General features: G+C 38.6%; 1 long non-coding RNA gene across 1 annotated transcript; it reads right to left on the reverse strand.

The window, feature by feature from the left end:
* Positions 1 to 7,524: 7,524 nt before the first annotated feature.
* LOC107971142 (uncharacterized) lies at positions 7,525 to 21,399 on the reverse strand. Its single transcript, XR_001714073.3, has 2 exons — positions 20,398 to 21,399; positions 7,525 to 20,267 (listed from the first exon to the last, which is right to left on the reverse strand). It is a non-coding gene; the product is annotated as an uncharacterized LOC107971142 (long non-coding RNA).
* Between the last annotated feature and the right edge of the window lie 523 nt (positions 21,400 to 21,922).

Raw genomic sequence — 21,922 nt, forward strand, 5'->3', positions numbered from 1 at the left:
CCAAGAAGTAAAGAAACCCATTGATGTTTAAAGCTACACTGAGAGAGATAAAAGTCACATTCGCATCAAAGTTCTACTGGAAATGAAAGAAATGCTGCTTCGTGCGTCATTCTACTGAAGGAAGAGTAGAATTACTCTGTCTTTTAAACTGATTACCTGGACAATTCTATTTTGCCCCCAAAAAGCATCTCTGACTTTAGAAATTATCATTTTTAGAAAGAAATTTTGACCCTAGGGACTATATGTGGAAGTAAATGAAGAGAGATGAACGATTTCACAGCATTGCCAGAATGCTAACTTTACCAAGTCAAAATTGTCTAATTCACTGTTTTTAACACAAATGTGAAAGAATCTATGCTTCTTTGAGTAAAAGAACTTCCAGATGCTTTCCAGTTCCATGATTTTCTATAACCTCACAAAGTCTGGCCCCACATGTCCCCCCAAACCCCATCCATGATATTTCACATATTTTTGTTCATGCACCAGTAGTTTTCTGTAACTAAATAGGAATAGAGTCAAATTCTATCATAATCATGTTTAGGGATTTGACAGAGCATAAGCCAGTCCACTATTCTAATGAAGTCAGAGTTTACTTTAGAAGTGAATAAAAACTGCCACCCACAGTGTATATCTCATGTTAAGTGATTCTTAACATATACACAAACACAGACACAAAACCAAAGGGATACAATGAAACTTTGAGAGATGTTGAATACATCCATTACCTTGATTATGGTGATGGTATCACAGGTGTTTGCATATATCCAAACTCATGAAATTATCCACATGAAATATGTGCAGTTCTTTATCAATTATACTTCAATAAAGCTGTTTTTTTTAAAAAAGCTGCCTCCCACACCGTTAAGAACAAAAAGTCCAATTAACTCTAACTGTAGGCCAGGGAAGAAATGCACCCATGTATACACAGTGCGCCACAGGGTGAAATTATGCTAGAGGAGAAATCAGCCTTTTAAATACAGGTGTCTAATTAAAGTATGTTCTTATGAACTTGGATTCCTTCTGTGTTATGTTATGTTAGAGCAACTGAGCCAGGGTATCACCATAACCGGGCACGTGGTTGAAACCCGTCCAGCTCTTGCATACCTGAGATCCTGTGACTACACTGACCAAAAACATTTATACCAGCTGATGGTCACTTGATTCTCACATCTCTCTATTTAGTAAATTGCTCCGCAAGCCAACTTGAAGACTGAGGTGAACATTCTCTGGGACGTTCCTGCTGAAGACATTTTTTTAAAAGACATTGCCCCTGCCAGATAATTCTAGTCTGAACAGGCCTCAGAAGGGACTGGTTGGCACAAGATCCTAAAACAAGCTTCTAAAGGTGAAACCACTCAGAGCCCATAAAGACAGACTCAGACTAGTTTTTTAAAAACTAATATTTAACAATTAGGTGCATGCCTTTAATCCTTCTCAACGAAAAACAACATTTTTTAAACAATCAATAGATGAAAACATGAAGCATTTTACTCATTGCAAACACTCAGAGGAAAAGGATAGTTTTAACCTAAGTAACAAACAGTCTTTTTATGGACAAGTTTCAGAAATTAATTGCCCTAAATCCATGTACATATATATCTCTCTTTGTCCCTCTCCCCACACTCTGGAAGAAATCCCTAAGGCATTCTCTACATACAATGTCAGCAGTGTGCAACGATGGTGAGGAATTCTTGTTGTTTTTAAATAAAAGAAAGAGGAAAATAATTTGCATTCCATCAATGATAAGTAAAAACAAAAGAAGGACGTCAAAATAAAGTAACTTCTCTGAGCTTGTGAATAGTAGAAAAACCAGTCAGTTCTCTCAAGAATTCATGACTTAGAGACTTATTTAGTGACAATTAACCCATTACTACTCTATACTATTACCGAGGCCTTTCTGTGGATTTGGTCTCATTTTTAAGCCTTGTGCTATTTTCTAAAGGCATCAACATCACACATGTCTACCATTGCAACCTTCATTTATAATCAGATCTCTACCAAGCCTCTGCTTTTGGCACTGTACAGAACTTCTTTTGTCATACAGTGTTCTTATGGTACAAAATTCTTTGTGTCGTCTTCCTCGAATCTTCCCATCAAGTTTCCCTCTCCTCAGATGGACTGATGGAGGAGCAAAATTCGGCTTCTGAACACGCCTGACAAGCACTTCCCTCCCTGCAAGGCCCAGCTCTCTTATAGGATGCTAAGGGACCTTCCTGGATTCCTCTGGAAAGTTAGCTGCATACTACTGGGGGCTGGTTCCCAGATCACTGAGTCTGTGGTCTCAGCCAGAAACACAAGACACGTTGCTCTTCAATTTGTTTAGAAATGTGTCTCCCTGTGAGAATATGTGCTCTTTGAGGGTAAGAATCAGTCCCATAATTTTGAGATTCCCCAGGTACCAGCATAGTACACTAGATCATAGTCACCTTGTAGTAAATATTTGTCAAATAAAGAAATGTGAGTGAATAGACAGTAAAATGCCTGACACCTATACTGATACATTTCAAAAAACAACAAAACACACACACACACACACACACACACACACACACACACACACACACAGTGGAAGACTATCTCCATTCAGGGAAACTCTTGTATTTCTTCATCCTTTAAACATTTCTTGCTTTCTCTCTTAGTTTTATGGTAGCTTTCTGTAAGATTTGTGGGTGCTTATAAGATCATGCTATTTGTAAAAGAGTGTACGTTCCTTTTAACAGAAGTATGGACTAGTGAAAGCACTATCTTAGAGTGTGTTTGTGTACCATCACAGGTTTGTAGCACAGAAGGGTCCTCAGGGAAATAAAATCTACTCCAGTAAAATGATAAAACTAAGACAAATGAACAGGTAATGAGGGAAGACCAGAAAGAGAACATCCATATATACAGTTTCTTTTGCTTATGATGGTTATCAGAAGCTCAACCACATTAGGTATCAATTATTATGAGTTCTATGACAGTATGTGGACTTTTAAAATTAAGTGGCTTATATAAATAGCTCACACCACAATGGAAGAGAAAGGAAGATAGTTAGCAGAAGAAGTGTGAAGATTCGGAAAGACTAATAAAAATGATTTTTAAATGATGAAGGGCTAAATGTATTTCCCGCAGATGCTATTTGATGACCTATCAGGTACAAAAGACACACACACACACACACACACACACAAACACATACTTCAGCAAAGAGGAACAGGATGAAAACATGGATTCTACTTGTGTAACGAAGAGAAAATGGAAATGCTAATTAAGATTTTTAAAGAAAGAATGTTCTAAAATGTGTTAAACGAAGGGAAAGAGGGGAAATAGATATTTTCAAACTACAAAGAAAGACTACAGTATAAAGACCTAACCTACAAGTCCAGTATTTGCTCCCAGAGTGGCTGCCACATAGTGGACGTGTGATCAGTTCTTCAACAGGTTGTAAGGAAACCTCAACTGTTTTGGAGGAAATAACTCAGTACAACCCAAGGACCATGCAAAGCCTTGATAATAGCACAACAGCATCCTTCTACCCCCTTCTTCTCTCCTTATTGGTTGATGCTGGACTGTATTTGTGCTGACAGTGGAAGGTTTTTTGAAAATGTATGGACAGTTCTATAGAGCAAAATATAAGTATCTAGAAAAACACCATCAATATAATTAAAAATCAGATTCAAAATTAGGATTCAAAACACTAACAAAGAGGAAAATGGCAAAATATCAAGCACTCAGCTTACAATTGGAGATGGTCTACAACATGACAGTCTGGAATGTAAAAAGGAAGCAGGATATTGAAGAGGGAGCACCACCGCAAGTGAGAAAAGAGCCAGGGAGAGAGACGTCAGTCAATACACCAGAAGAGAAAATGGACATAGGGAAGCCCAACGCCCAGATACTCATCAATGAGGCAAGAGCTTCATGGGCGCCCACTATTATTAACTAGGTAGAATAAGAAGTTTACCAGGTAGGGAAAACCAGAAGGTGGGGAAGGGAAGGAGGCTGAGGAGTAACTCTTGGAGGTTTAAAAAAAATGTTAGAAAAGGTGAGCATCCGGAGTCCATGACAAAGCGAAGATTATTCATAGGCCTGGGCAAAGTCAAGAGATGAAGGAAGGAAGTCTTTCTTCCTGTGCGGGGTGGGGAGAGCAGCAGCAGCAAACTTTATCACTAGGTTGAAAGGGGAAATAACAGAAACAAAACTGCTGTTTGTATTGATGGCAGTCACACAGGGGAAATCTGGTTCCTCTTTCTATGAGTGAAGAAAGAGGTCAGGGGAGGTACTTGGCACTAAAGGATGATATAACCTTGAAAGGACTGGCTCAGGGAGGACAAGAGAATGGGGTGTGTGTGTGTGAGTGTGTGTGTGTGTGTGTGTGTGTGTGTGAAGGGGAGACCTGGTGGAGTGTGAATGGCAATATGCTATGGGAGTCGTTTTCACTCAAAAAGGAATAGCAAAACCCTCTCATACAGAGAAAATGACAGGGCGCAAGGAGCTCAAAAATGAAGAGGAGCCTTCCACTTCTAACAAGAACACACTAGATGTAAATTGGCAATGCTGAAAGAGCAGTGAGTCCCAGAGCCAGAAGGAACTTTCCTAAGGTATCCAGCCCGTGGATAGTCTAAATGTCCCACGTAGATGTGACAAGCCAGGAATGATCCCAATTTACCTAGCTCCAGAATTGCCTGATCTTCTTCCTGACTCAATGCCCCCAACCTCACATTCATCCCCTTGCTTCCCATTTCTAGCTAGTAGGTAACAGCACTGAGCCCGTTCAAATTTCTCACAGTTTCTATTCATTCTGACATTATCTCTCCAGTAAGTCCTACTCTTGTTATCAAACTTTCTGTAGTCTGGAGAACAAACAAATCCCTAATATGGTCATTCTTTTCATGCTGAGAGATCAAACTCATCCTATTACTGGGATCAGTAATAGTAAATGCAACCCTGACACCGACAGGAGAGAGTCGTAAGGTACATTACCACTTTTCTTCACAGCTGCCCCTATGAATGCCATGAAGGACCACGGAATTAGGGATGGAATAAATTCGAGGATTTGATGAAAAACAAAACAAAAAAATAGGGCTCCCTTTGATTGTCATCCTTAGACAAAATTTGATACTCTTTGCACTCCCATATGATTATATCCCCTGATTTTCTAAGATTAAAATCCATTAGAGTTAGAAATTGGAACTCTCAAGCCGAAGTCAAGAAAACAAATCATGTCTGGTTTTAGAGGTGCCAGAATGATACGATGGACTTTGGAGACTTCGGGGAAAGGGTGGGAGGCGGGTGAGGGATAAAATACTACAAATTGGGGCTGCGCGCGGTGGCTCACGCCTGTAATCCCAGCACTTTGGGAGGACAAGGTGGGCGGATCACAAGGTCAGGAGATCGAGACCATCCTGGTTAACACGGTGAAACCCCGTCTCTACTAAAAATACAAAAAATTAGCCGAGTGTGGTGGCGGGTGCCTGTAGTCCCAGCTACTCAGGAGGCTGAGGCAGGAGAATGGCATGAACCCGGGAGGCGGAGCTTGCAGTGAGCCGAGATTGCACCACTGCACTCCTGCCTGGGTGACAGAGTGAGACTTGTCTCAAAAAAAAAAACTAAAAATTGGGTACAGTGTATACTGCTCGGGTGATGGGTACACCCAAATCTCACAAAAAACTTACTCATGTAACCAAACACCACCTGTTCCCCCAAAACCAACAGAAATTTTAAAAAATTTAATTTAATTTAAAAGAAATCAATATATGAAAAAAGAAAAAAAAAAAAAAAGTGCCAGTCGGGACAGACAGAGAACTCTCAGGAAAATTGCTCATTTTGCCAATACATCAAATAGTTATTTAAAAAAAAAACAAAACATTTTCTAAAGTGTGTTAGAGGGCTAGTGAAGAGAGAAGGCCATCAAAAATGATGAAGAATAAGGAGGAGAGATGTACAGGCAACACAACCAAGGAGAAAAGGAGGATGCCAGACATGGGTCAATCTTGTTAGCTAAGTAAACCTCAATGGCATCTGCCTCTAAGCTCTGTTTGGTGAGTCTCTGGGACCCAACTAATGATGGTTTAGTGTCCTTTAAAGAAGAATTTAAAATAATCCAGTACATAGGATTTCTTATTGCGCAACTTTCCAATTCTGAAGGAAGCTATAGGGCAACTAATGTAACTAAACTGCTATGTTTCCCTGTTGGGTTTGCAAAGCCACTCAGTACTGTGTCATCAGTAACCCAGGAACAAAGAGGGCAGTCACACAGTAACATCAACACCCACTGGGTACACAGAGTTGCCCACTTTTCATGACTCTTCCACGTGTAAGGGTCACAAACTTGGGAAGCTGGTGGCTGTGTTATTACCCATTTAGAAACGGGGAAACAGAGGATTAGAGGGAATTATCATCTTGAACATCTCATATTTTTAAAAAGGAACTCTAATAACTACCTGACAAATTGGTGAGTGAAGAGTCTTAGCCAAACACTCAATGACAATAGTTGGAGGAAGAAGCAAAGTGTAGTAGTTAGAATGGTGATTTCTGAGCAAGAAGATGGGGACTCTGTATTCCTGGCCAAGTAGCTTGGCTTCTCTGGGTCTCAGTTTGCTGCCAAAGCAAACGAGGATAATACTGATCCTACCTGTAATAGGACCATTGAAAGGATTTCACAGGATGAGGTTTATGAAAATACTTTATAGTTAATAATTCTACATCATATACCTGAAATTTGCTAAGAGAGAAAATCTTAAAACGTTCTCACCACAAAAGATAACTATGTGAGGTGATACATATGCTAATTAGCTTGATTGTGGTAATCCTTTCACAATGTATACATATACCAAAACATCATATTGCACACTGTGAATATATACAATTTATTTGTCAATTATACCTCAATACAGCTGGAAATACATAAATTTTCATGCACTGTGTAAATATGAGAGATTTATTTCTCCAACAATGATAGAATCTGAAAGTGGGGATTTTCATGTCTTATCTTTGCAATCTGAACACAGCAACTTTGGATGTCTTAGCCACATTGCACGGTAGACTGCTACAGTAAGTTTGTTTAAGTGCTAATGCTTAGAAGTCGGGCAGGCAGCTGGAACCACCATGCTGGAAAAGATACTTCCTGAACCACTTGTTCAAATGCTTTGTAAACAAAAGGGACTAAAGAGATCCCATTTATTATGTTCACTGTTTAACTTTGGTTTCTCATCTGTACTAGAAGGTCGTATTTCTGTCCTCAAACCATTAAAACTCTATCAGGTTCCCCCCTCCCCCCAAGAAATGCTGATTTTGCCAAATAAGGGCATTTTAAAGCCTTCCATCTACTATAACAAGGATTTCTTATTTTAAGTTTTTTTTAAGAATTAAGGAATAACTGACATACGATAAACTGCACATATTCAAATTGTACAATTTGATAAGTTTTGACATATATACACCCATGAAACCATCAACACAAGACAGAAATTATCCACCAGCCCGGAAGTTTTCTCGGGCCTTTTTGTAACCCCTTTCTTGCCACCCCCATCTCCCCTACCCCAGGTAACCACTGATCTGCTTTCACATTTTCCAGAATTCTGTATACATGGAATCATATGATATGACTCTCATGGGTTAGGGTCATCCATGTTATTGAAGGTATCAATAGTTCATTCCTTCTTATTATTGAGTAGTATCCATCATACAGATACACCACAATTTGTTTATCCATTTACCTGTTGATAGACATTAGGATTGTTTCCAGCTTTTAGCTATTACTAATAAAACTACTACGCATATTCACGTACGAGTCTTCAGGTGAGCACATGCTTTCTTTTCTCTGGGAGTGAAACAGCTGAATCATATGATAGGTGTATGTTTGACATGTTTGTATCATTTTACATGAGAGTTCTAAATCCTACACATCCTTACCAACAGTTGGCATGGCTGGCTTCTTAAATTTTAGCCATTCAGATAGGTGTGTAGCAGTACCTCACTGTGGTTTTGACTTGTGTTTCACTAATGACATTGAAAAGATTTTTTCTTGTGCTTATCTGCCATTTGCGTATCTTCTGTGGTGAAGTGTCTGTTCAAATCGTTTACCCATTTTTAAATTTTGTTTTCTTATTATTGAAAATGCCATCAGTTTTAATGAGTGGAGCAAGACTGGTAACCGAGAACTGCAACAAAATTTTACAATTCATGATACCCAAGAGGATAAAAAAATTCACAAAGATTATTTTCCAAAACTTGTGTGGAGCGAAAATATTCTCCAAATGTTATGACAAATCTGAACTTCTTTTAAAGCTTGAAAAGGATTTAATGATATTTTATCAGTATTGCTGCTAAGTCTGCACAGGTTCAGACTATTAGTAAACCAAATAAGCATATTTCGATGTACTCTATCGGTACCCAAACCATCTTAACCTCTCCTTCGTGCATTAGTTCAATTACCCAAGCATCTATCCCTAAGCCACATTTCACACTTTGCACTAATTATACTCTAATCCCATAGATTCCATTTTACTAATTATTTCTTATGTCAAATTTGTGCCCACATTCAAAAGGTGATGAAGGCCAAAACCTCTATCGCATTTTTTTATGTCAACAGTAACAGATAAAATGTGATCTACAAGCATGAAGATGAATTCTCCTTTCCGATCCATAGAGAATGCTAGATGTGAGGGCACCTACAGGCTTTGAGGAAAAGCAGGCCCCATTCTGTTGTGTAGAGCCATCGGTTCGTAGCTCAATTGTTACAGTTGATGTGGGTTTCCTTTTAGATGTCTGGAAAATGACTCTGCTGACCACATCCACATTCTGAAATACTTTTTGAGAACTTGTAACCAAACTGCAGGAACTGACTCATTTTGCAGTGCCCAGCCACCACACAATTGTTCCAGAACAGACTCAAGTCAAAGGGAAAAATATGAAGGTCTTAGAACACAGACAGCAAGTTGTCTACTTATATGGGGGGACAACCGGGGGAAATCCCAGAGCACATGGGGCAAAACGGCTCAAGCCCCGGACCAATCTTAGAGGAAGGACCAAACAGAACTCACCACTTCATGGACAACACATGTGTTTTCCTCAAAGCAAGGGGGTCAGAGGCTGGTAGAAAAAGAAACTTAATGTCTATCTCTTAGACATTAATCTACACTTAGAAAGTAGATTCAGTAGAGAAATGTCTGCAGAAGACTCGGGTTAGATGTTGTCTTGAAAGTCCATTCCTGAATTCCTTGTCCTCCCAGCTCCTCTGAGATGGGATGCTCAGTAAGTCAGGAGTATGCCCCTTGTCTTACAGGAGATAAGCCAGCAGGGACAGCATGTCCAAGATGCTAGGCAGAACTGAGGCTGACACTTGAGCTTAGGACCAGAAATTCTCTGGCTCCCCTGGGGCTTCTGTACATCCTCTCCTGGTCCATTTTTACATCTTTCTCTTAATTCCCAATGTGTCTCACTCAAGGGGGTCAGTTTCCCCATGATGTCCCAAATCTTTCTCCCTCTCTCAATGCAGACTTCTTACCTAAGGGGAGGATGAAGAGGGGCAAACTAAGCTCTCCTCCACACAACGCTCTATGTTCCCAAATTACTCATTTCTCTACCCCACAAGTGAAACTGATTTAGTCAGTCAGTTTCAGCCAAAGGCGGTGAGGAAATCCGGTCTTGTTGAACTAAACTATAAATGACAAAACCAATAATAACTCTTTTCTGCAGGTGGGTCCCTTGCTAAAAGAATATGAGGGTTAACCCAACCCAAATCTATCACTGACTAATAGAAAGGCTATGTGATAAGAATTAGGTATAGAGTCTCAGGCAGTATTTCAAGTAAGATAAACCTGGACGACACCTATAAAAGGCTATCAAGCCCCTTTCTAAGCCCTGTATGTTGTCGATATAATTACATATACATTTTATGTCTGTTCTCACCCGTGCAATGTCTCTTAACATGTAAACTCCCAGATGACAGAACTTGCCCATTTCCTTACATTTAGTAAGGGGCATTTAGTATCCGAGTATAATAGTGAAGTAATGACAGGGGGCTGCAATCAAATTATGGCAATCAACTCTACCTTTAAGAAATTACAAAAATGTTTTTAACACAACTTTACAAGAGAAAAGGTACATGAAACAATTTTACCCTTCCCACCTGGCCAATTGCCTTTATTTTTCCACACTCTCTTTGTACCTCCAATAAAATAAGTACTGTATAACAAGACTTCTTAACCTGTACCAAACAGTAAGTTTTCATACAGAATTTTAAAAAGGAGCTTATCATCTGACTGAACATAAAACTAAGAATTATTTTAAAATGAAAGCACTTTAAACATGGATTTAAAATCCCTTCAGTTCAAAATTCTAAACTGCTTGTTACTGAGTGCAAAAATCAGCAAAGATATGCCTTATGGAAGATGAGTTTTTGGCAAATTTAAATCAAATCAAAACATTCCACAGTTAGACATTCAGGTACCCCACATCTCTCTGAGGAGTAGATGTGATAGGAAGAATTGCCCACTTTGCGCTTTTTAGCTGTAATTGTGCTTCAAATAGTTCAACTTTATCTATCTTTGCTAAGGTTTTCATAGCATAATAATTTAAATTACAAAAGTAGCATTTTACTGCAAGAAGGCCTTACACGGCTTGTAAACACTCCAGTTATGAGGCACAAGGGGCTCGACTCTCTGGGATCCCTACAATAAATCACATAGACTCTCAGAATACCATCTTCACTCTCTCTAGTTATCATTTCCTACCTTCCAAACAGCTTCTTACTGTGGCCAACAGAGTCCTACCTGATCTGCCATGATGTGTCTCTTGGACACACAAAGCCTGCTCCCGTCTCTACTGCAGTTACTTTTTTATTTTCTCTGCCTGGAATCCTCTTCCTCCAGACACTCCCACAGCTGATTCCTCACTGGCCTAATAATATCAAAGAGGCCTTCCTATTAGCCCTGGTTAACGTCGCTCTACCCCTGATCCCCAGGTACTCTCTCTCTCTGACACAGCTTTATTTTTCTCTGCAGTGTTTACTAACACCTGCCGTATACTTATGAGTTCCATCACCATCAGCCTACCCCCTCCATGTGAGCGGGGACTTTATTCACTGCTGTATTATCAGACCCAGAACTCTGTAAGGCACATGGTAGACATGGTAGATGTATAATACATTTTTGTAAAATGTACATTTCCCATGTGGTGTCTTAGTCTGTTGTGCTGCTATAAGCTTATGAAATTTAGTTGGCACCTGAGACAATTTTTGTTAACACCTTACCAAAACTCCAAACGCCTCAAGGGCCAGGTGGACAAGAGCTGTAGGAAAGTGATCACTCCCCCAGCAGTAAAAAAAGAAAGCAGGAAAAAGAACAGTTTCTCTATAATCTCCCTGCTACCCATGCATAGAAAATAAGGGAAGGTCTTTTGGAGTATGGATGTCAAACGGAATGGGGAGAAAGGTAGATATTCACTGTCATTATCAACCTAACTTGTCCTGAGGCCTCCTTATTGGTTTTAACACAGAGAGAGAGAAGAGCCTTGAAATACTGAGACATTCTTTTAGAGTGTGAGTGATTTTGTTTTTGTTTTTAAATCTACTTTAACATTTTCTTCCCTTGGGCCATATATACCCACTAATAATGTAGACTTCACATTTCATGCTGAAAGACAAAGCATTTTCATTGCCTTTGCTGGTATGGTCAAACTTGTTTCAGAAAATGCACAGGTATAGTTTGTGCCATTGAAGACAACTTGAAGAGTGATGTCTTTCAAAAACTATAGGAGGTGATATCAAGACTTAAATAACAAGTAAAGATAATGACTCTGTCTTAAGGAAGCGTATTCCTAACTGCAACATGGAGACGAGTAATATTTTTTGAAAGAATAGTAGTATAAATTCCAAAAGCCCTCCCCTATGTTCATTCCTCATTTTCTATATATTTACTTAGAGATATTTTCAAAAAGTCATAATAAATTTGATTGAGGGCATGGCAACACTTCTTACCTTTAAATTAATTAAAATTCTATTTTAAAATTATTTTTGAAGACATCTTTGTGATGGCCTTTGTTGTCTCTTAATGTTCTTTTATTATAAGCGTAGGCAGGTGAAGCAGCAAGAGTAGAGAAAGAACAAAGCAATCTGTAACTGGTTGTGATCATTAATTGTAAACGCTACTGCACTTAATATCTTTAAACAAGGAAATTATTTGAAAGCATGGGTGCTCTTAGATTATATTTACTGATACGTTCCCTACTATGAACCCTTCTTCCGCCAACATTAAAAAGAAAGAAAGAAAAACCATTTCTCTGCACTGTTTTTCCCTCACAAGCATTTTCTCCTCTCACTTTAAAAAAAGAAATGCAGCTCCCAAAGGAAGATGCTTAAAGACCTTCATGAGTGTTGTGAGTGTCTGTCTGTGAAATATACGTTGTCTCCAAAGGGGCAAACAATCAGATACAAGATGCAGTCGGTGAGGTGAAAGGAACATAGAGTGAGTTTATTGCTACTCCTCTCCCATCCCCTGATGGACTCTCACTCCCATCCTTTCTTTCACCTATTTGCAGGTAGATGTTGAACGACTTATGCGAGAGTATGGACAAATGAAGGAATGAACAAACAAAGGAAAGAATGAAGGCCGGCATGATTAATAAATCCTCCAAGAGCAGGCTCAGTCCAAGGCCAGGGGATTTTTTTTTTTTTTAAAGAGACTTCCAAGCACTCTGAACCCACGGGCTAGGATAACATGCCCTCATCTTCTAAGTCAAAATTCTCAATCTACATCTGAAAGAGGAAATTCTCAATGTGAAACCCCTTTCCCATATTCTGAAAATTAAGTCCACACCCAAACATAAGGTTTTATGCACATAGATGGCTTCCTGTACTTCTTTATCTCGAAGTTTTACCCCATCCTCCAGAAAATATCCAGAACTAGATGGAGATAAAGAAGAAAAATATTAGTAAATACAGATTCTTACACATTTCATTTTTCTACGGATTAGTTCTATGCCAGCAAGAAGGAATTTCCAGAAAGGTTGATGTAAGTGCATCCCTAGGACTCAAATGCTAACATACTTCTCCCTCCCACCCCCACTTTCAAGTGAAAACATTAGAGAAAAAAATAGGGGAAGTTACATGATTAAACTTGTTAGTATATGAGATCAACTGAAAACAAGGAATTCCCCTCCTGGACTGCAGTGGCCTAATTAAAACTCATAAAACACAAATGACTAAGACTGTTCCCGTTGATTTGTGAAATAAAAAGCAGAAAAAGTTAATTTTGTATTTCAATATTGACAGAGGTAGGCCTAGAAGACATGACACTTTACAGAATAGAAATGAGAAGACCATTTCCGAGACTTTCAGGTTCAGTCAACTTTTATTCTGCTTTCCTGCCAGAAGTACATGTACTTACCATCTGTACTGGCAACAGCCTATTTGGATTTAGATTCTGGTTCCATGACAGATGAGTGGCCCTAAGTAAGTTCCTTTACCTCTCTGTGCCTCTGTGTGTTCATCTATGAAATGGGCATGATAATTGCACCAATAGTTTGTCATGAGGAAAAATGGGTCTATGCAGGTAGAGCCCTTACAACAGTGCCTGTCCAGAACATGGTAACTGCACAATAAGCGACAGTCACCATCATCAGTGTTTTGCTTAATCTGATGTGAAAAAAAGTCATATCACTTAGCATGGATCTACAGGCTTTAGGACTAAACTGAAGAAGTCTGTTCCTAAAGGGATTTTGGAAGGGAATGCAAGTGTGTTAAGCACCATTACTCCAGGTTCCACAGCATGTGCTTTACATGTGTTATCTCACACAACAAACCTGTGCACTACTTCTGATGCTCTACACTCTGGGGCTCAGGGAAATAGCGGAGTAGCTTACTCAGCTAGCAAGGGGCAAAGGGAGCTTAAAGCACAAATCTACTTATTTCCAAAGCCTGGGCCTCTTAGGGAGTAAACTACTTCAATGGAGGCTGTGAATGGACACCCTCTTGGGGTCATGGGTACCACTTTCACGCACTAACACTCTCTGGAAAATGTCTGAAGCTTTCAAGATTTTTTTCAGGTAATCCGAACTCTGAATGTTCCCTGCAAAGTTTTGCCGGGCGTGTACATATTTACTGTTTCTCTCAACTTTAAGAACTCTAGTCTCACTTCAGATATATTATACAAATCCTAATCAAGAAAAAAAAAAATCAATGGATTTTCACTTTTAAAAATCTTTCTTCCCTCTCCTTTTAGGAAACGCAGAAAAACTAAGCTTTCTTTCAATACCAACACCAACAATGGGCTTTCAATACCATAAGCACATCAGGGGAATTAAACTCTTCCGTGGCAGAAAGGGGAGATAATTTAAAATGAAACCTAAGCCTACTCTTCATAGTCTACCTTAAATAGTTATACTAGGTTTTTAAAAAGCAACTTATTACTTTAGTAACCATTTAAAAGAAAGTAACTAGAACTATTTTGTTATAAAGCATAGCTAAGAAAACAAAATGTCCCAATCATTATATTAACTTACAAAAGCATACTAAATTCAACTTTTGTATGTATCTAATCTGTTCCTTTAAGAATTAGTCTAGGCCAGACGCGGTGGCTCACACCTGTAATCCTAGCACTTTGGGAGGCTGAGGCGGGCAGATCACCAGGTCAGGAGTTCAAGACCAGCCTGGCCAACATAGTGAAACCCCGTCTCTACTAAAAATAAAAAATAAATAAATAAAAAATAAAAAAAAATTAGCCGGGCGTGGCAGTGTGTGCCTGTAATCCCAGCTACTCGGGAGGCTGAGGCAGGAGAATCACGTGAACCCAGGAGGTGGAGGTTTCAGTGAGCCAAGGTCACACCATTGCACTCCAGCCCGGGTGACAGTGCAAGACTCTGTCTCAAAAAAAAAAAAAAAAAAAAAGAGAGAAAAGAAAAGAAAAAAAGAACTAGGCTAAAGAAAAAAGATCAACTAAAATGATGCATTTACATAACCACATTGTTTATAGTTAATAATATATGTGGGGTTTTTTTTACTTTATGTTTTAGATTACCCTAAATATGTTGGAAAGAATAAACTAGAATAAATATGGGGTTGAAAAACAAGAGGTTAGAGTTGAGGATTTTAAGAACTTGAGTCAGGAAATATTCAAGGTTAAATCACTTACAGTCTTTAATGTGTAGAATAACTGTTTAATAATTGATTTATTTTTCAAATGAAAACAGTAGGAAGTAGGTAGGTTTAACAGGTCTTACTCCCAAAACATGTCATATACAGTTACCCAGTTGTCTATTTAAATTGAAGGTAGTTCATAAAATGCAAGTGTTTACTTTGCATGTTCTCCTTAGTAACTTAATCTTCTGGATTTGTTACCCAATGATTATATTCAAACTTGGCTCAATTTCCCCTCCTGAATGAAGACGTCTATTCTCCAAATTCAGACTGTATAACCAGTACAGCTTGTTTAAGAAAAATAAATATGATAACTAATAGTAAAAAAAAAAGGCAAAAAATCATTTATTTACAGCAGTCTGAGATTGATAGGAGGGAATGAGTTAGAAGATGAACATCAAAAAGAAATAAATCTAGGACCTTTAAATGTATTCAAAGAAAACAATACTGCTAGTGTCTAATTAAAATGTCAAATGAATAAATAAGTAAGACATACAATATGTCAGACAGAGGCAAGTGCTAAGAAGAAAAATTAAGCAGGAAGAAGGATAGAAAGCTGGGGAATAGAATGGGGAGGTTGCCATCAGTTTGAAATGAATTTTTTTATCCCTAGAAACATATAGGGACTTGAGACATGCCTTATATACATTTTTTGAGAAGTACTGTTAAAGGTATCCTTTTGTGAATTCAAAGAGTCATGCAGCTGAAGCTCCATGGGCTGCCTGATTTCTCCCAAGAGGCTCTGCTGTGTCCCAGTGTAGTTCCCAAGCCAGGGAGCTCACAACCTTGGAGGTGACCCATGCCCTCTTTATTGATTCCACACCTCCTGCTGGGTAAGGGGTCTAAGGAATGTCTACAAAAACGTTTTTCCCACTGTTCAAGGAAACTTCCTTAGGGTTAAGGAAAGAGTTATTTCCTATGTCTTAATTTTTCAAGATGAAAAAGTCGGGCTGATTTACTGATGGAGATCACCTTGGGAAGCCTGTGAGGAGAGTTCAGACCCCTGGAATTCCTACACTCCCACCCAGGAGAACCTGTTATAAGCATTCAGCCACAGCCCCGGCTAATGACCATAGTGGTGATACCACCAGCTCTTGATCGTAGGAGGTATAGGGCGACTATGAATAAAGTAAATCACTCAAACACCCCCTCTGACTCAGTTAAGAAGTCCAGTGCCACATCTCCAGTCCTCTCTTGTACCTGCATCAGAATCATTAAGAGCAGATTGGAGCTAGACTGTCTGCTTTCAAATCTTGGCTCCGCTACTTCCTGTATACTGTTTTTGTGAGTTAAAGAATTTAATAAGTGTAAAGCAGTTCCTACCAAAACGTGTCTACTAAGTACCTACTATGTGCCAGACACTGTTCTTAGATGCCAGTGATTCATTTAGAATGGTACCTGGCATATAATATGAACTCAATGTATGTCAGTAATTATGGGTCCACAAATGCTTACCTGACACTCAGATTGATTATTATTATTATTTTATAACGGTAATAGGTTGACTATTCAATATAGTATATAAACCTCTAGGGGAGTCTGGAACAATACTCCGTGATCAAACACATTAATACTTCTACAGTAAAACATACAAAGACTCATTCTGAGCGAGCTAAACAAAGACTATCATTAGCTTCACATCAGTTCAGGTCAGGATTTGCTGCCAAATTTGTTACATGAAAATCTTTTGATTTTCAGAGCTTTTTGGATTACAGAAGAGATGGTGGGCATATATTTATTAAGAGACTAACCCCACTGAAATCTTTTTCTTTCTAACTTCAGGAGGTTCTAGCAACCAAATAAATAGTTAAAACTATTTAGGAGTAGGAAATAGGAAGACCTTCAGACATGGAAAATCAACAACTGCATAATTAAGCTATGCCAAATATTAGTCTGAACAATCCCTCTCCTCAAATACAGTGCTCCATAGATTCTCCATTGACAGACATTTCCACAAACAACAGGTCTCAAACAATCTTTTTCTAAGTACTTTTCAAAAGCACTTTTTGAATATAGAATAAAATACTTAAATTTTATCACTATTTTAATAGTACAACCTTGTCTTTCCCATAGAAAAAAGACAAAAGCTATTAAATGACAAATGAACAACTGGTTTAAAAACATGTGCCTTAAAAGAACACAGTATCCTCTGTAGTCTGCCTGGGGGAGATGAATAAATGTTATGCCAAAGTGGTAAACCATCCTGCTACCAAAGGAATTTTCTCCACATTGCATTTTAAGGAAATTCACAGCTCTTGAAGAGCTATACAATAACTGGTTCAAGATGTTCTCACTGCTGGTCAGTACTGGATAAAGGATTTGCAGAAACCCATGGAAGCCTATTTCTCTTGCCTCTTTATTGCCCCCATGTGTTGTTATTTATCTTCCCCAACTTTTCTGACCCTTTCCGTGTATTTTTTTTATTGAAGTATTGCTTTGTTCAAGACCTATGTTTACCACTCCCATGGCGATCCTGTACACAAAGACAAGTCAGGAAGACATGAAACGAACGGAGATACTTATGTTGCTTCATGGTTTTTCCCCTTCTCATTATCCTCCTACTCAATGAGACTATAGTGGGAGGTCTGAATGACATTTCCAAACCAAGAACTTAAAGCTACATTTCAACACCCAACTACTCAGTTGTCATAGGAACAACACTATGAGGCTTATCTGGGTTCTAACAAACAGCCACTTGTTTCACTAATGATTAAAACTCCCCCTTCAAATCAAATATAGACACCCATACATATACAGACCTCAAAAGAAAAATTTAATTGGGTAAAACTGTATACTACACCAAAAACTTCAGAAACAAGCCCAAAGGGAAAGCATTTACATTCCCGAACAGGCAAATTCAAACACTATTTCAGAGAAATTATTTTGAGGTCTGTCTCTTGACCAGATCCCTTCAGTTTGTTGTTTTACATACCCACAAAGACAAAGGCATATGCATGGCATTAATATCTTTTAACAGTGTATACGAAAATGTGAATACTCTCAATGACCCCAGAGGAGAATTCAGAGCAAGCAATGCTACTCACTTTCGATGTACTTTTAAAAATTAATAAATTGAGAACAGAGAACGGCAAATAGAATTGAAAACATGAAGTTCTCAGTTAATTCTTCTGGGATATACTTTCTAGCATTTACTGTTCCAACCTGTTTCTATCACATTTTGTCATTCAAAACAATGGATTTTAAATGGATGAGGAAAACGTAAAAATTAGAGGCTTTTTTCCAACAGGCACGGCAGTATTTATCCAGATTATTAAATCATCATGTTCTCCCCAAGTATTTACTTACATGAAATACAGAGTTGAAAACATAAGCTAGCAGTTGAATATAAATTACCTGTAAATACCTTAATGGTTTGTTGCCATTTTTCTGTCTTCAAGACTCTAAAAACCTATAAATTCATGTGCTTCAAGAAAACTAATGCCATTCCTTAATTAAGTCAAATTGACTTGTCATATTCACAAGTTTGGATCACCAGTTTCCTGACTTATTGGAGGACCTGCCCTTAAGAGCCGTGCTTATCTTGTCTTTCTATTTCTTTAAGAATAAATACTTATGCAAAAGTCTTGAGAGCTGCTAGTCTGAGAAAACTGATCTCAAAAGTTATCCAAGTATACAAGAGGGGGAAAAAACAATTAATATATCTCACTAGATTCATCTCCCTGCCCCACCCTCATCCCACTCCACTGCTAAGAGAGAGAAATTTCAGCACTGCTATCCTGTTTTATTATACATTTTCCCTTTTGAGTTAAGGATTTTAAGATTTTGAAAGTAACAGAACAGGAACCAAAAGTAGATTCAACTTCCAATTTGGCTTAAAAAGAAAGAAATAATTATTATTTCCTATATTACCCAAAACTTATTCTGTTAATAACAGTTATAATTATATATTCGAATTAATAAATGAAGATTGCTAAAATTGCCTATATAATTGTTAGCAGTTAAAGAAGAAAAATTTTTTCCATTTGCTTCTATAAGTAGACATCACATGATTACTTCTATTGACCAATAAGAAACTAGTAAAATCAGGCAGTCACCCACCATTCTTTTCTAATGTTCTTTTTCTTATTCTATTCAACCTTTTCAGTATATTCTTAAGAAGCCAAATCAAGAAATTAGACATTCATGCCTAAAATAAAATTGCGTTACCTTATACATCATGAACAGGAACCTGTTGTATATAACACAGGCATTCAAAGCTTTATTGTCTTTTTCTAGAACCCTTTAACATAAAGGCAGCTCAGATTCAAGATTAGAAAACTGAATTCAACAGGCAGGAACATGCATACGAAACCAGTAAGAACTACTAATCACGACCTCTCAAAATGTCATGAACCATATAGATAGAAATAACCCCCCTTTTGCTGTACTAATGTAATCCAATAGAACAAACTTAAAATTCGTGACACAAATGTAAGAAAGAAAAAACAAAAATCTATTGCCATTGTAATCTACCCTTCCCAATCAGGAGAGGTGTTTCCGACGCATTACTTGAACTTTCATTTTGTACAACTTTCATCTTGTAAGGTTCTAACTAAATACTTGACATCTTAATGCAGAGGAAAGGAAAGGAGGGCAAGTAGACTAATTCTGAAAGCATCCCTTCAAATTTCATACATGCTATTCAGACTAGATGGAAATCTACATCCATGGAAAGTTAATGTCGCAATTCTACTAAACAGCCCATTCTGATTTTATGTTTCTCCTCCACTAACAAGAAAAAATAAAACAACCAAATCTAGCTGTATTACATATGTTTAGCTAAACTGATAGCACTCAGCTCATTTTTGTTAATTACCTGGCTTCTTCTCAGTCTTTATGCGGTATTCTCGTGCTGCTCTTTTTTAGAACTCCTCACTGTTTATGTGTTCTCTGTTCAACACAGTTGTTAGGGGTCTGTGAACAATTTTTCAATTCCCACACACACATATGATATCTATTAGGGAGCAATGCCACTTTTCACTTACCAATTCTGGATAAAGGAGTATTTCCTGGTGACAGAATGCTGCTGCTTCCGTTCACTAAAACTCCCTCTTCGCAGCTTGATAAATCTGATTATAAAACGTCTTTGTTCCAGATCACACGAGGCGCTTTTCCTACAAAAGTTTTCTAAAGAGTTATCTGCATTTCATTCCTGTGACAAAACAAATCAGAACAAGGGGGGTGGGGGGGAACAGGGAGTAAGTCCACACAAGTTCCTGGCAAAGATTTTAAGCTGCATTTTTCTGAGTTTAATCAGTAACCTATATTAAAGTGACAGTTACCAGTTCAGGAAGCCTAGAGTTTGATCAAGTCGGTCACAACCACTTTGAGAGTCTTCCACTGGTGTGCGGACTCCAAGAAAGCAGTCACTTGGTCATCTATCACATGTGGCTGAATCACTGGACAGACCACCCCCGCCCCACACACCCCCAGCCCCCGTTGAGCAGCAGCCCAGGCAGGAGAGTGGCCGGACGCCCGACCCAAGACCTCTTATAGGGACCCGCCAATTAGCTGCTGACCAATCGCAGCCAGCACCTAGTACCTAAGTCACATGATAGGGCAGTCCCTATGACTGCAGGATTTCTGAATTACTGGGGTTACACAAAGGACACTCATTCAGGAAAAGAGAAAAAAAGCCATAAGCCGAAACAGAAAACGCCCAGGCTGCGACAACTACGGCTTTAAAACAGGGAACACCCCAGCCTCACACAGACAGAGAAAGAGCCACAACCAAGCCAGGATGAAAATCAGAAGAATGTCTGGCACATATTAAAAAATAATCCCAAAGCAGACGCTGAGTTTACAAACCCACTTCAGCTATAAATCTACTCCTCCTTCCCCTTCCTCTATAGTCTCCAATAATTTTACATTCTAAACTTCTTTATTTTAAAAAGCTCCAGTGAGCCTCTGCAAAACCGCTGTAAGAAAATGTGCGAGACACATGAGCCTCTCTTCCCATCCCCTCAAAATACCCCTGAAGGAGATTCAAATTGGCCATGAAAAGATTCCTAAGTGAAATACATTTCTTTTAAAATAGTTAAATAAATTAAGTGAAATTAAACATTGTCAGAACAGATTCGTATGGTAACAACAAATCATCTCTCTCTCAATCATTTTAAACTGTACACATCAAGGACACTCTTGTTAAGTAAACGAGCCCACTTTGTGAACTAGATACCCATTTATTTTTATTTGAATGCCCCCAATTTGTCTCTTAAACACCTTTTATGTTTAGGAAGAAATTCAACTGTGAACACCCCTACCATTGCTCCGACCTCCAAAATTGGTACTTACAAATGTTCCTTGTTTGGATCTGTCGACTTCTTCTCCCCTCCCCCGACATTTGGAGTCAAAATATGGGCTCAACCTCATCCTTCAAACCTAAAGGCCCTATTTTGATCGTGCAAGGCTGCAACAGCTCCTTCTCCCAGGCAAGCCCAGAACACTGTGCCGCTTGCCATTCCCAATTTATGGAAGGAAGTGTATGTCAAACAAACCAGGTGATGACTCAGACTGCCTCCTCCAGCCACGTTTTCCCTAGAATGGGAGGGTAGTTTAAGTGCAGCCCATTTGGATGTGACTCAGTTTTATTAGACTGGTGGCTGTAGCTAAGCTGACAAGCTCACATTTTTTTAAAATAACTTGTACATTTAGAGATCAGGACGCACATTCCAACTGGTTTCAAGAATTGAATCATGTAAACAGGAGAGATGCAAGATTATTTTTAAGGTATGGCAACGCTCTGGCTCTGTTCCCTAATATTTTAAATTTCAGAATTGTGCACTGAAATTTTTACAATGGAGGCAA

This window comes from Pan troglodytes, chromosome X, assembly GCF_028858775.2.
Source record: "Pan troglodytes isolate AG18354 chromosome X, NHGRI_mPanTro3-v2.0_pri, whole genome shotgun sequence".
Taxonomy (NCBI): domain Eukaryota; kingdom Metazoa; phylum Chordata; class Mammalia; order Primates; family Hominidae; genus Pan; species Pan troglodytes.